This window comes from Rhinatrema bivittatum, chromosome 1 (assembly GCF_901001135.1).
Source record: "Rhinatrema bivittatum chromosome 1, aRhiBiv1.1, whole genome shotgun sequence".
NCBI classification, from domain to species: Eukaryota; Metazoa; Chordata; class Amphibia; order Gymnophiona; family Rhinatrematidae; genus Rhinatrema; species Rhinatrema bivittatum.
Genome location: NC_042615.1, coordinates 252,797,843 through 252,814,148, shown reverse-complemented (window position 1 = coordinate 252,814,148; position 16,306 = coordinate 252,797,843). Strand labels below are relative to the sequence as shown.

General features: G+C 43.8%; 1 protein-coding gene across 4 annotated transcripts in view; it reads right to left on the bottom strand.

Moving 5' to 3' along the window:
• CHL1 (cell adhesion molecule L1 like) overlaps positions 1–16,306 on the bottom strand; it is a 244,933-nt gene that overhangs the window by 133,257 nt on the left and 95,370 nt on the right. The gene's annotated exons all lie outside the window — the stretch shown is intronic.

Here is a 16,306-nt window from a genome sequence, read left to right as displayed (position 1 = left end):
TTAGCACTCCTGCCTCCCAGCTTCTGGGAGCCTTTTTTTGGGGGTTCCAGGTAGAGTTGGGGCAGAGAGAACTTTGCACAAACATTATTATTTTTTTTTAAACTCTTCATTTATATTTTTATTAAGTTTTATTTCGGCTAATGTGTATTATGATATTGATTGTGCATCGCTTTCAGTGATTCTTAATTGGAAAGAGTGATTCCTAAATGTCGTTAAATAAATAAATAAATAAAAAACCAGTGAAAAAAATGCATCGTGGCATACATTAAGGTGTGTCCAAAGAAACAATTAACACAACTAGATTGCAATAGAAGGCACGGGTTGGTACAAAAAACAAAGGTGTGACATAAAACAAAATAAGATCCTATGCGCCATTTATATACCCAGTAGAAAATAGAGAATAGGGAGGGGGTGCAATGTAAACCTCTCAGAGTACATTAGGCACAGCAGGTCATGGGACAAGTGCTGAATTAGCCACAATTAAACTAAATTTGACTTAGTCCATAATGTCTCTTATAACAAACCCAAATGTTATCAAATTTAAACCTTTCTCCCTTCAAAGCAAATCTGAGTGGTTCAAGATCAGCAACAGTACAGCACTGCTTTTTCAGTAGTCGAAACATGGGTTACATTTCCAAAAAGTAGCAATTGTGAGCTCTGCGGAGAAAAGGAGCTGAGAAACTAACAGCTTATGCCTAGATGGGACTAGCGAAGCCTCCCATCTCCCAAGCAAACCAAGCCACGGTGTTAGGTATTCCGGGGAGCCAGTGTCTGAGATTTCTTGTGCCACATTGTCCCAGAAAGCCCTTACCCCTTGACAGTGCTACCACCACATACGGATTATAGGCCCCTTGCTCCCCAGTCCCCATAGCCCCGTCATGAAATGGTGTCAGGCTTGGGAAACAGTTTTGAAAAATATACCAGTGTACGATACGCTCTATGCAACAGTTTGATCGACACTTCCACTCTACTGGCACAAATCAAGGCACTGTGAGTGGTTTTTCCAGATCGATTCCCGCATTCTCTCATCAACATTAATCCCTATATCAGTATTCCATTTAGTAATTATTTCAATGGCTGTTGCTTTTCCATATTTAAGCCTGCAGGATACCTCAATAAATAAAGCAAGGTAAAGGAAGGGGGTGGGATCAACCTAGCTTAATCTAATACTTTAAAAAGCAATTTGGTGGGAGGGGGTATCACTCAACCTGATAGTTATTTTGTTTAAAGAAAGTTCTGGGGCGGGGAAAACTCAGCCATGGCTCACCTGCTTGCTCTTGTTTTTTTTTTCTGCATTCAGTAAGCAAGTGAACGGCAAAGTTACCCAAGTATATGCAGCGGAAGAATTGTCCCACTGAATATACCAGCTAAAGTTACCCAGTTAACTTTAACTAGGAAACTTGCCGCTCACTGACCTACTGAATATGGATCTGCATGATACTATGTTAGTATATTCGGAGAAAAAAACACTGAAAAAGTTTATTTTAGCAAAACTAGCAACATACCAGTGCAATCAAACAATGAATGTGTGTCCAAAACTCATCCCCTGTGAAGGCATTACTGGGGGCCCATGATGCATTAAGTGTTTTAACTTCAAGGAAACAAGAAAAAAAACAAAAAAAAGAAATGCAAACATATCTGTCAAAGACAAAGTAAAATCTATTGTGCAGTCTATGAAGAACGGTGAACACAGAGTGCAGGTCGGCACCGAGTCAGAGAGAATAAAAGGAAAGCATAAGTAAACTGAACAATGCCTTCATGTACCGTGGGATGAGAAAAATCCTCTTACAAAAGCAGCAGGTATTTTATTCTTTTCATCAAAGAAATAAGGGTGAACAAGCAAACTGCAGGTGATATCTTCTTACTGGTCTAAAAACACAGAGACCAGCTTTGGAGCGTTTACATCCTTGCATAATAAGGACCTGACATTGATAAATGGGGAACGATTGCAAACCCGTTACAAAGGAGGGATGGATGTGAAGTACTTGCACACACGAGAGAGGATATTGTCATGGGATGGGACCCAAACGTTTGCATGCCAGGCTACTAAAAGAGAGCTCGAGATTGTGCTGAGGTGCCCCTTGCAATTCTGGTCAACTTGTCCCTGACGATGGGTAGGACATTTGTTTTCAGTTTTTATTTTATTTTTTTTTTTTTCCAAGGAATTTCTCAGTATTTATTGTAAGATAAAAATGGAAGAAAGTCGCTGGGGGAAAAGACTGTTCATTTTTTTTTCCACTCCCATTTTTGTTAATTAATAGTCATCATAGACTCTGAGAAATTCCCAGGGGACCCCCTCCCCCCCCCCACCAACGAAAACGAAGGCCTCTAAAGATGGGGAAGATGGAGAATTGTGGATATAGTTCTACTACACAAAATTGGGTACCTCAGACCTGTTAAGTCTAACTTCAGTAAGAACGTGAGAAGCAATACTAAAGAAAAAGAGAGTGTAGCAGTTTGAAACAAATAGGTTACAGGAGGATACCAGTAAACATGGCCTCACTGTCAGGCCGATACAGTAAAGCGCGGCCACGGTTACCCTGCTTCTAACCCGCTTTGTACCCACAATTTGGCTGCGTAAATTACTATTACTGAATTACTAGCTGAATTTCCTAATTACTATCTAATGACATAAATGTCATTAGATAATAAATAGTAATAATAAATAATTAGATAATAAATAGTAATAATAAATAGTAATGACAGACTTCCTAATTACTGACAAACTTACTGTGACTGACAGACCTCCTAATTACCAGGTATCCCTTAACTATGGACGCTGTATCAAGTACTATTTTTAAGAATCTGCAACTGGACAATTATCTTTGAGCTCAAAAATTCACTTTATTTCATATATATATTAGGCACTGCTTATATTTATATTTATTGCTACCTCCTAATTACCAGGTATCCCTTAACTATGGACGCTGTATCAAGTACTATTTTTAAGAATCTGCAACTGGACAATTATCTTTGAGCTCAAAAATTCACTTTATTTCATATATATATTATGCACTGCTTATATTTATATTTATTGCTACGTTAAATAGTTATACTTCTTATATAAAATATTATATTTCTTTATTTATTACCAGTTAAAATATTATTACTTTATTTAGCACTATGTTAAATTGTCAACCAGTTATACTGTTCCATATGTTATACGGTTCCATGTAAAGCTCCGCTCTTTGTTGAGCAGTTCTTCATTGTATGTAAACCGGAGTGATTTGTAGTCCCTACAAGAACTTCGGTATATAAAAATTAAAAATAAATAAATAAATAAATAAATAAATCCTAGCTGCGATTCACTATCCCTTTTAACCCATCCTTACCGCTTCTTTAAATCAATGGGTAACCCTTTCTGCCCGCGGCATGTATATGAGATGTAAACGATCGGATTAGCTATTCCTTCCCATACAGTAACGTGCGCCCCGATTATCGCCTTTTTAACCTGCAGTTTTGCCGCGTGTTTAACCTGCTAATTTACTGCCTACCCTTACCCCTGCGTTACTGTGGAGCGTCAGGTCAGAGAGACGAACTTTCACGGGCAAACGACCCCCTCACCCCCCGGGACAAGAGCCAGGATCGGGCAAACTTTCCCCCAGCCCCTGCTCACCTGCTCACGGGAGACTGGTCCATGGTGCCGGTCTCCCGTGCGGGCGCGCTGACAGCTCCGGAGCAGGAAGGAAGGACCTGTTGTTTCCAAGCATAACCTAAACTCTTGCCTGCCCAACCTAAAATCCAACGCGCCGGGAAAGCCACTCTTCAGATCATGACTAATCCCATCACTGGAAGGACGAAAGATTTTTTTAAGCGTCCCAGTCCCTCTCTCCGCTATATCAATGTATTCTCCTTTCCACTGCAATGCGAACAGTATTCTGAAAAATAACTTTCAAACCCAGGGTGGTGGAGCATTGTGGTGCTTGATAAAACCTGCACTCAACAGGACTGAGCAAACTTTCCCCCAGCCCCCGCTCACCTGCCCTGGCCGCGTCCATGGGTGCCGGTCTCCGGAGCAGCCCCAGTCCTCTCTCCCCTCCTTCTGGGGGCAGCCAGCGGCGAGAGAGGCTTCAGCAGCCCGGGGCGGATCGGGTGCTCCCCATGCGAGGTGGCTTCCAGCTGCCCCCGCCGGCGAGGGTGCATGAACGCACGCCGTGACCTGAGCGCCCGGCTGGACGTCCAAGGTCACAGCGTGCGCTCATGGCAGCGAAGGTGCATGAACGCATGCACGCCGTGACCTGAGCGCCCAGCTGGACGTCCGAGGTCATGGCGTGCGCTCATTCACCATCGCCGGCGACATTTCAAATGACAGGTACCAGCGCACCCAGGATACTGTATAGGCGCTGTATAGCGCTCTATACGGTAAAATGGATTGCGCTTCATGGATGCTTCTTGGACATGGCTTTGCATTTGCATGCCATTTAAATACTGTATCGAGCGGTATGTGATCCGAACTGTGCGTGCGGCAAACGAGGGTGCGCCCGGCACTGCCGCACTCTTTCTACCGCGTCCTTACTGTATCGGCCTGTAAGGAACCTATGATACTTGATTGAGGTCTTTAATGAGGTAACAAAATTAGTGGATGAAGGACTGCAGTAGATGTCTGTGTGGTCTTCAGTAAGGCTTTTGAAAACCTTTCTGCAGAGAAGACTGGTAAGAAGGCTGAATGATATGAGATCAGTTTTCTAGCTAAGTAAAAATGTAGATGGCTAGATCAAAAGTCACTTCTGGACCCCATCCAAACCCCTTGCCCTCACATCCGGACATCTGAAAGCCTTCCCCCAAGCTGAGCAGGCCTCCTTGGTTGAATACTGTGCTGGGACTTAGAGGAGCCTACCAGCACATAGCATTTATTTATTCACGGCACTGCCAAGAGGAGACCAGTTTCTTGACGGTGCAGTGAATAATTCAATCCTAACTGCTGGTAGGTTTTCTTAGCTGCTGGCACTTAAGGAGGGGAGATCAGGGCTTTGTTTTTATTTTTTAAATTGAACTGATTAGCACTGATTTTCAGAGCTAACTACCTAAGGGAATCATTTACTAAGAGAGGTTGATATTCAAAAGCGATTTAGATGGAAAACTGAAACGTTATCCGTCTAAATGTCTTACCTGGCTATATTCAGGCTTTATCCTGCTAAGTTCTAGTCAGCTAATAAGTTAGGCAGCTAGAATTTAGCTGGATAAGATGGGGGCATTCCAGGGGTGTAACTGGCAAGAGTTGAGTTAGCTGGCTAGGTCTGGACAGGTCAAAGAGCTGTCCTAAATTTAGCCAGCTAGCTACTTAAGATAGAAGGCCATATTTAATTGTGTGGCAGCACTACTGAATATCCCTCTAAATTAGCTAGATAAACTTATCTGGCTAACTTTGCTATCTGGACTGTGCCTGAATATAAACCTCCAAAGTTTTTTTTCCCATGTTGTGTCTACAAGAAAGATGTTTAGTAAACAGGGCCCTGAGTTTGTTTGTAAACTTAGCAAATCAAATTTTGACTGGCTAGATTTAGCCAAATATTCAGTGACACCTTTAACTGGATAAGGACTGCTGAATATTCAGATAAAGATAACTGGGTACATTTACCCGGTTATCTTGCCTGCTCTGTGAGTTCTTTGAATATTGGTTGATATGGGTTTGGACCAGGAAGTTTTAGATTAGGTGAGGAACTGTTTGAAGCGCAGGATAGGAGCTGACCTGGTGGTTCAGTGGCAGTGCTGGGATGTGAAGGGTCCCTGGTTTGATTCCTAGACTAGGCCTTCTGCATCCTGGGTTAGATAAGACTAGGGATGCTGTGAATGCCCTTGGGGGTAGGGAGCTGTGGCTATCATTTAGGGCAAAATCTGAGGGCTGTTTTTAATTTTGTTAATGTTCATTCTTTTTTTTGTATTAGAAATGAAATAAGCACCATAACAAAAGGGGACCCCGCAAAAAAAAAAAAAAAAAAGAATGGAAGACACTTCCCCCTACCAACCCCCCCCCCCCAGCTCTGCCAACATTAAAAAACGTAACTCTTTCTTTGGCCTTCCTCTAACCCTCGCTCTCCCGCTCCCTCACCTTCCCTGGACCCATATTTCCCTCTCCATAGGTCACAACAAGTCAAAGTGGGATAGGAGCGATCCCTACTTGCTCCTGTCCCACCATTTTCAAATTGGTACCGGCCAGCCCTAAGGCTGGTGCCATTCTGCTGTACGGCTCTACGTTGTAGAGATGTATAATAAAATGGCATAGAAAAACACATTTTGGTGGTGGTGATGGGAAACCAGGCTGGGGCTATATTCAAAATGAAAAAAAAAACAAAAACCCGAAAAATTTAATTTCATTTATTATTTTTACACTGTCTTGCCAGGAACAAGCCTGCCTAATGCGGTCGGTATTCAATGATTAAAAAAAAATAATTTCATGAATACATCTCAAAGCAAAATAGAAATATAAAAACATATAAACCATCCCCCCCAGCTCCCCTCAATCCCAAGCCCCCCAGCAACCAGCATATCCACCACATCCTGCCACAAACACCCTCTCTCTACAAGTGGCCTTAACGTAATGGTAAACCTTCCCTTCCAACTGCCCAACCAATCCTCCTACCACAGTACCTGTCATACTAGCCAGAGAGAAACAACCTTGTTTTCAGATTTTTCCTAAATGATAGATAATTCACTTCCAACATAATGTCCAGAGGGGTAGAGTTCCACAGCTCTGGGCCAGCAACTGAAATAAAATCCCGCTTATGGTAATTTGCTCTTGTCCCTTCCAGCCTTGAAGGAACTTGTAATAAAGCCCTCTGGGGTTTTCTTTTCATTTTATTTTGAAACTTGTAAGACAGGGATAGGCACCTTTGTTTCTGGAGCATTACAAACAGGACCTGGTTTTCAGGATATCCACAATGAATATGCATGAGGTGTATTTGCATGCATTGCCTCCATTCTATGGAAATGTATTTCATGTGCAGTCCCTCGGCTAGTGTCCCATCACAGAGTACCAAAGACCACACCTCAGTTATGGGCTTAAACTAAGCAACATTTCTTTTCTCAGAAGACACTTCAACTTCTTTGTGCTTGCACCAGCTGGTTAGGTGGAGCATGACACAGCATTACCTCAGGTCAGTAGATGTTTCCTTCCCTTTATTTCTTATGTCTCCACTATTTTATTCCATGCTACAAACCATTACTAATATCAAGTCTACTGTCCCCATTCTGTACATTCTTTACCTCACCTGACATTGAATTCTTCCCTGTCCACTGCTCTTGAGCTTCAACATTTTCTTCTTATCCAACCATCTTCACTCTTCCTGACAGCATCTCATCTTCGTTGCTGTTATCACACCTCCATCTCTCTTCTTTGTATTCTTCTGCTCAGTTGGGGACATCAAGTCCAATCTTGGCCCTCCAAGGCAACTTTTACCCCATCTGTGCATTAAACCATTACACTGGCAATCTTAATCCCTATTCCCTTTGTTGCGATCCTGCCCGCGAGGAGCACGGGCAGGCTCTTACCTCGTGCGGCCAGTCAGGCCGCTGACGCTGCTGCTGCTGCATCTATCCCTCCGCGGCCTCCAGGCTCTCCTCCGGCCGTCTTCTGCTCCGTGCAGCGGGGCCGACCCGTCGCGAGCCTCCCTCGCGGTCAGGATCCCCGCTGCTGCTTCTGGCTCTCCCCGGTGTGCTCTGCCGCTCCCGGGGTCCTCAGCCAGCAGGGAGGGCCTCCCTGCCGGTGCCCGTGCTGCAGTCCGGGTCCTCACCCGGCAGGGAGGCCGTCCCTGCCGGTGCCTGCAGCCACTTCAGCTCCCTGCAGCCTTACCTCTGCTTCTTACCTGATGTCTCCGTGGCTGGGAGCCGCTCCTGCAGCCTGCCATCACTCCTTACCTCAGCCCATGGCAAGGCTGCTCCCGCTGTCTGCCTGCTTCTCCTTGGGCCTTCCACGTGGCTGGGAATGCCACCAATGACCCAGCTCTCTCTTCTCTCCAGCCTCCTAGGGCGCGGGCGCGCACCTCTACTCCTCTTCAAGGGCCAGCCAGGTGTGGCCCCCTGCTGACCCCTCCCTGGGCGTTGTCCACCTCAGCTCTACTAAAGGGCTCAGCATTCAGTCTGTCTTTGCCTTCGCAAGGAGTTGGTCACTCCTGGGATCCTACCATCCTTGCTCCAGGAGTTGTCTGTGTTCCAGCCTTCTGCAAGGTCCAGTGTTTCTTGTTCTCTGTTGGAGCTCCTCATCCTGTCCTGATGTCTACCTGCTGTTCCAGTCCTGATGTCTGTTTGCTGTACCAGCCCTGATGTTTGCTTGTTCATGTTCCCGCCCTAAGGTCTGTCTTCCAATCTGCTATCCGTGTTCCAGCCCAGATGATGCAAGCCTTGTACCTTGTTCCTGAATTCGCCTGAAACCTAAGTACTTTGTTCTTGAATCTCCTGAAAGCTAGCACCTTGTTCCCGAGTTGGTTAATGTCCTGGTACCTCGCGGCAAGCCATGTCGTCGTCCGCGACCAGCCCCACGGGCGGGCTGAGTAGGGCGCTTCGTGATGCAAGCCATGCACTTCGTTTCTGAGTCTCTGAGAAAGCCTTACCTTGTTCCTGAATCTCCTGAAAGCTAGCACTTCATTCCTGTGTCTTCACAATATCCTGGTACCTCATGGCAAGCCATGTCGTGGTCCGTGACCAGCCCCACGGGCGGGCTGAGTAGGGCGCTTCGTGATGCAAGTCATGTACCTCATTTCTGAGTCTCCAAATAATCCTTACCTTGTTCCTGAACCTTCTGAAAGCCTGGTATCCTGCTGCAACCCATGTCGTGGTCCGTGACCAGCCCCTCGGGCGGGCTGTGTAGGGCGCTTCATGTTGCCAGTCTCGTACCTCGCCCTTGAGTCTCCTGTATGCATCATACCTCATTCCTGAGTCTACGTCTGCACTTCCAGTACCTCGTTCCCAAGTCCACGTCTGTGCCTAAGTCCACATCTATGATTCCAGTACTTCGTTCCCAAGTCCACGTCTGTGCCTGAGTCTATGTCTGCACTTCCAGTACCTTGTTTCTGAGTCTACGTCTCTACTTCCAGTACCTCGTTTCCGAGTCTCGTCTGCATCCATGTTCCAGTCTTCACTGCCCTGGCCTCCATCTGGCCTGCTGCTTCGTGCCGTACCCTGCAGCAGGTCCAAAAGGGCTGGGAATGGTCGGAGGACTGTTCACGAGACCAACATTGCATTGTTGGGTCTTCCGAAGCGTGCAGGTCCGGAGGATCGCCTGTCTTCCCAGTCTTCAGTCCAGCCTCGCTCCCGTCCAACCCATGCGTGGGCATGCCTCGCCTCCCGCGGCACATCTTCAGACTTCTCTGGTGTCGAGCCGCGGCCCTAGGACACACACATCTCCCAGGAGTGGGATCGCTCTCCTAGCGCTCCACAACACCCTTCCCCTTCCCTTTTCTCTTATTTTCTTATGTTCCATGTGGAATGCATGTTCTATTTCCAACCAGCTTGCCTACATTCATGTCTTCTTTCTCTCTTTATCTTTTTGCCATGACTGAGACTTGGCTTTCCTGAGGAATCTGCTTCAGTTGCTGCTCTCTGTCATGCAGGATTTCTCCCATACACCTTGCACAATGGGCTGAGTGGGTGGTTTTGGATTCCTGCTTTTCCTCTCTTGTAGATTTCAACCTCTTCTTCTATCTCTGTCCCATTCTTTTTCTTCTTTTGAGATCCACTCCATCTGCCTATTCACCCTATTACTTTTCCAGGTAGCTGCCATTTATCGACTCCCTGATAAAGCCCCCTTCTCCTTTCTCACCATCTTCTCCTGGCTTTACTTATTCCTTGAGCTATCTTCTTCTTCCCTTATTCTTGGGGACTTCCATGCTGATGACCCCTCTGACTCATGCCTCCAAATTCTTTGGCTTAACCTCCAGCTCCTGCTACTGCCTTGACCTATTCCTTTCTTCCAGTTGCTGTGTCTCAGATTTCTTCACCTTAGTTCTTCCCTTCTCAGGCCATCATCTGTTGTCTTTCACATTAAACCATTCTTCCCTACAGCTTCATCCAGTCATGACCAACATCTTCAGGAATCTCCAGGCTAACAACACTTGTATCCTGTCCTCTACTGTCTCATATTGAATCACTTCCACTACGTTGTCTGAATAAATTGATGAGGCAGTTTCTTCTTATAACACTATACTCTTCTCTCTATTAGACACACTTGCATCTCCCTTCACCCATCCTGTAAGGTACACCAAACCCTAATCTTGGCTCACATTCAGAATTTACATCCTACATTCCTATGTTTGCTCTGCAGAGTGTCTCAGGCTAAAATCACGTGCCCATGCTAATTTCATACATTTCATATTCATTCTGACCTCCTTCCAGTCTGCTATTGCACTTCCCAAGCCACACTACTATGTCCATTTGACAAACCCTCTTGCATCCAACCCTTGCCATCTCTTTGCTACATTCAATTTCCTTCTCAAACTGCTTCTTTCACTTTCACTTTGTCCCCAGACTATATCTGATATCTGACTATTTCTATGAAAAGGCCTCAAGTACTCAACCGGGTCATTTCTACCTCTCTCTCCTCCACATCATTCTTCTGCCCCTCCTCTAGCCCCTGATATCTTTTCCTTTTCTGAAAACACAGTGGAAGAAACTCCCCATCTTATGTCCTCTTTCAAACTCAGTGCTTATTCCTGTGACCAAATTCCCATCCAGCTCCTCAGCTCTATTAGCCCTATAATCATCCTTTCCTTCTGTCACATCCACCTATCACACAGTTTATAAAAGACTAGCATAAATATCCATGGGGCTACTTAGATGTGCATTTGGTGACTTGCACAGACTATTGAAAATTGGGTTCTGGTATTGTGGGCCCTCTATAGACAGGACCTATTGTACTTGAATGTAATGTGTCTTGAGCTACTATGAAAAGACACAAGCTAAATCCTAACAAACGTCTACACTAGACCCAGGATGAAATTCTAACCTTAAACTATGTACACAATTAATTCAGCCGCTATCTTCCAGCACACACACAATTATACATTTAGGATTAAATTCAAACCTTAAACTATACACAGGATTCATTCAAGCTGTCAGACTACTAACCAGAACAGAAATATTATGTATGTTTTTATTGTAAACCACCATGACCTTATGCGGTAAACAAATCATTTAAATAAATAATTATGCACAGGCAGTAATAGTTTAACCCTCCAACAAATTCCTTTGCAACATTTAAGCACTCTTCTCTGCAAGTTCAATTTACCCAGGAGCAGATGCAGCTTCTACTGTCAGCACTCACTCAGGACAGAGGTTTACTCAGTTCTTGCCTTACTTTATATCTCTGTTTCTAAGGTAATTATTTTAAGCAAAAATACAAAACATTTTCCCTGAGAGATTCGCACTGTAAGTAGTTTAACTATTTGACAGCCTCAGCTAATCTCCTTTCTTGTTTCTAAGAACTTGCCCTAAAACACTTTTTCAGATCAAACATCAGTGACTACTTGCACAGGAATGCTCAGATCAAGCAAGGGACCATTGCAAATTCACAAGTTAGTATCAAAATCTTTAAATTACACACAGAATTAATTCAGCTTCTGTCTATTTCCACCTTCACCAGTTCATCCTGACTTCTACCAGTTCACCTACACTATCCATCACTTTACCCCGACGCCCCACCCTAAAACAAAAGAATGCAATTTCATTTCCACGACGCAGCAGTTATAAAGTCTACATATAAGTCTGGTAATACATGCTCATGTACCACTTACAAAACACTAACGTGTCTGCAAACTTCTGAACTCCACCCCAGTAGGATTCAAAGCCACCCCTTTTCTTCTCAATGACATTTATGTGCGATACTGCTAGTAAGCACACCCTTCAGACTTTTACAAAACAATTCTCGCACATACAGTACATGCTTTTACAAAACAGTACATGCACATACAGTACATGCTGAAATCTTTTGAAAATGACCCCTTAAAAGTGTACTTTAGGGCAGTCCTCTGGTGCAAGCTTAATCTTGAGTCTTCAGTTTACTAGAACATTAGGGGATCAAATATTTATTTATTTATTTATATTTGCTATTATTTATTATTTTACTATTTTCATATATAGGCAGATGACGTTCAATTCTTTTGTCTGGTTACCATTTCTATCAATAATGCTCTTCAATATCTTTCTACTATTGAAAAATGGTTATTTCACAATCGTCTTATTCTTTAACATTTCAAAAACAGAAATCATTTCCTAACTCGGCGCTTCAATTGTGAATAACTACCAAAGTTCATGATTGGGAATCATACTATTACATATCCTTGGATTGCTAATCTTAATAAGAGAACACATATTCACAATTTAATAGAAACTGAGAAAGCAGCGCAGATTAAAACCTCTCTTGGAACCCATTGATTTTAGGACAGTGCGACAACAATTAATATTCTCCAGTTTTGACTACTGCAATTCCCTTGGCTTACCAGACTGCGCTATAAGATGTCTCCAGTTGTCACAAAGCTCTGTGGCTTGTATTTTAACTGGTTGCTCAAAATATGATCACATCAGTCCCACTTTGTCTACATTACATTGGCTCCAAATCCGTTTCAGAATTCAATATAAAATATTAACAATTGTGCACAAAATCAAAAATTGTGCTAGGAGCAGCTCTCCATGTATACACCTGTCAAAGAACATTGAGATTTGCAAGCAAAGGCTTACATGCTCTCCCAGCTGTACATCATGGTCATCTAGGCGAGGTACGTGAACACGCAATTTTAATATGGAATGCCATGCCAGAACATCTTCGATTAACACTCGATACCAAAACCTTCAAGAAAAACTTAAAAACAGGGCTATTTGAACAAGCATAGTACTATTAGACCGTAAGCTAAGATTCATGCATATACAGTCTAATAGTACTATGAAGCTACCTATTCATGCTCATCATGTTTGCATTTCTTGTTCAATTTATCATGTTTCTTGTATTATACATTTATTTTATGTATGTTTTCTTTGGAACTCACCATGATGTTTGAAGCGACAGGTAAGAAATGCTTTTAAAAAAATAAATACATAAAATTCGGTTTTACCACCAGCCCAAAAAGGGTACCAAAAAATCAACAAAAATTAAAAAGTTATAAATAATGACGAACAATAATCACCACAAAGCAATCAGACAAAACATACTACCAACTAAGGGGGTCATTTATCATTTTGCGTTAGGGCCTTAATGCTAGCGTTAGGGCCCTATCGTAGGCGATAACGCCGTAATGCATGCGATAAATACCGCATCGCAAAATGCGTATGCAAAAGTTAAATTTTTTTATTCAAGTGGGAGGGGTTTGGGCAGAGTAAATGGAAATGAGGGTCGGTTAGCATGGTGTGCGATAGAGTAACGCACAGCAACGTAGGTTTTAATGACGGAAATAACTACACCTTTTTTCTGAGCGTTGTGCCTGTGTTAGCTTTGCATTACTGGCCGAAATCGTTTTTTATTGCAAATCTGGTTTGGGAAGGGAGAGGGAGAAAGAGAGCTTCTGTGGAGGCCAAAATGTTAGTTAACTTTTTATACCACTGTAGGAAGGGGCATTAGGAACTCGGGGTAACGCTGTTGTAGCATTATCCTAAAATCAATGGGTTCCAAAAGAAGTTTTAATCTGCGCTGCATTCTCAGTTTCTATTAAATTGTGAATATGTGTTCTCTTATTAAGATTAGTAAGTAACAGCACTCCAAAGTTATGTACAAAGGAGGAAAAGGAAATAGTGTCATTCCCAGTCGTGAACTTTTGTAATTATTCACAAATGAAGTGTTAGGAAAATGATTTCTGTTTTTGAAATGTTAAGAGTAAGACGATGGTGAAATAGCCATTTCTCAATAGTAGAAAGATAGATTTTCAGGTATTGGAGAGCATTAGTGATAAAACTGGTAACCAGCAAAAAGAACTGAACATCATCTGCCTATATGTGAAAATAGTAAAATAATAAATAATAGCTAATATATAAATAAATAAATAAATATTTGATCTCCTAATGCTCTGATGAACTGAACACTCAGAGTTAAGCTTGAACCAGAGGACTGCCCTAAACTACATTTTTAAGGGTCATTTTCAAAAGGTTTCAGCATGTAAAAGTAGAAATTACATATGTAATTAGATCTAAAATAGCTCCCTCTCTCGTTGGTTCCTGAAACAATTGCGCCATGAAGCATTCGTTTATTCCATCCAGGAAGAGGTCTGTTGGGCCACCAGCACACCACAACCTGCTGTCAGCCAAAATCAAGAAGAGGCCGCCTAAATAAGGAAAAGGCTTCAGAAACCCCCCCCCCCCACACACACACATACCCCTTCCTCCTCAAATTCCATTAGATGGAGAGACCCAGGTAAGAGGGAGTGTGAGAGTGTGTTTGAGAGAAAGGGAGTTTGTGTGTGAGAGCATGTGTGTATGAGACAGAGGGGGCTTGTGTGTGTGTGTGTGAGAGCATTTGTGTGTGGGACAGAAGGAGCTTGTGTGTGTGTGTGAGAACCTGGGCGTATGAAAGACAGAAGTGTGCATGTGTATGAGAGGATGCACATATAAGAGAGAGGGAACTAGGAACTAGATGCCTAGTGGTGGGCAAAATGATGATCTTCCGACTGGTTTGCCACACCTGGCCAACAGGAAGAAGAAGAGTAGGACCACTGGGGGGAGGGGGAGTTATATGGTGGGTTGTGACTGAGAGGGAAGGGGTATGAGTGAGGAAAGGAAAGGGGATTAGAGTGATGCATGGGAAGGGGGAGAGAGAGGAGGGAAGGGCGTGAGGGTAGTGACTGACAGAGGGGAGGGAGGGGAGAATGACTGAGAAGAAAGGGAAGGGTTTGAGGGAGAGGGAGAGAAAGGAGGTGAAAGGGAGGGAAAGGGAGTTGAGTGAGGGGGGGATGTTTGCAGCGGTCGTGCGGGCGGCCGGGGCCCGGGGCGTGCGGCCGTGGACGCGGCGTGCGGCCGGGTCGCCGGCTCTGTCTGTGTCTCTCCACCGAGGAGCGCAGGAAGGGGAGAGAGAGAGAGAGGAGAAAGTTTGTCAAGTTCCTCCTCTCCTGCTGCCCACCCCCTCCTGTCCTCCACTAATCCAGGACAATCTCAGCGTGACTGGAAATCAAACATTCCCAGGTATGGAGAGGGAACATTTTTTTATCCTTATTAGTTTAATTATTTGGGTGCTGTTTGATATGTCTGCTGTTTCTAAATATTTAATAGATTTTTGGGAAATGTTTAAAGTTGGTTTTATCCTTATTATTTATTAGATGTTCTATTTGTCATTTGTTTTGAAATATTGTATTTTATTACTAACACGGTGGATTTTCTTGTTTTTGTTTTATGAGGCATGGTGATGTTTCTGTTTTTGCATTATTGCTGGGAGGGCTAGGGAGCACGACTGCTGGGGACTGGGAGGTCTAGAATGGGAGAAAGGGTTAGGGAGCAAGACTGCTGGGAGCTGGAAGGGAAGGAGGGTGAGACTGATATTGCTTCTGATGATATTGCCTCTGAGATAGGAAGTGGGAAGAATTGGATTTTCTCTGTGTCATTTTTGGGGAAATGTGAATGTGAATTTTTCCATATTTTTATAGTACAGAGAAAACAAAATTGTTTTTATTTCTCTGGTGTTGTACTGCAGGCAGAGTCTGGCTTTTGGCGGTTTCCAGTTCAGCTTTTTTCTCCATGCTTCTCTTTCTAATTTGTGGTTAATTATTCTGGATTTGGTGAGGGGAGAGGCAGTGTGCTGTAATGAGCCTGCAGTGATATGCGCAGGTTTGGAGAAAAGGACACATTTTCCTTTTTCTCTGCTGATAGCAAGAAATGGGAACATTGGAAATTTTGGAGGAATTTATAAATTTTACATCACAGTTCCTTCACTCTTGTTCTTATTCTTTAACAGAGAAAGTTTTTGATTGCTTGCAATACCACAGAGGGAGGGAGCAATGTTAGTGGCCTGTCTGCAGGCAGGGAAGCTTTTTCCTTATGGGCTGTTCATTTCTTTACTGGGGTTTGTATTAGTCTGATTTTCTTGCCCTTAAGCATTTCTGCAAGGGGGATGGAGGGGGTGCTGGGGAGGCAACACAAATGCATTGGACCCCAGGCACCGGAGGCCTTTGGCGTGCCACTGCAGAGGCCATTCAGTTCTCCTCCCTCCTGGCCAAACTAGAAATTAAGGGCTAGAGATTTTCAAAGATGCGCGTGTGCGTCCACGTGCGCGAGGTTCCCAGCACGCACGCATGGACGTGGCGATTTTATAACATGCGCGCGGCAACTCATGCATGTTATAAACTACAATTCCCGCCCACACATGCGGGCGCCGATTTTTATATCGGCGCCCGCATGTGTGGGT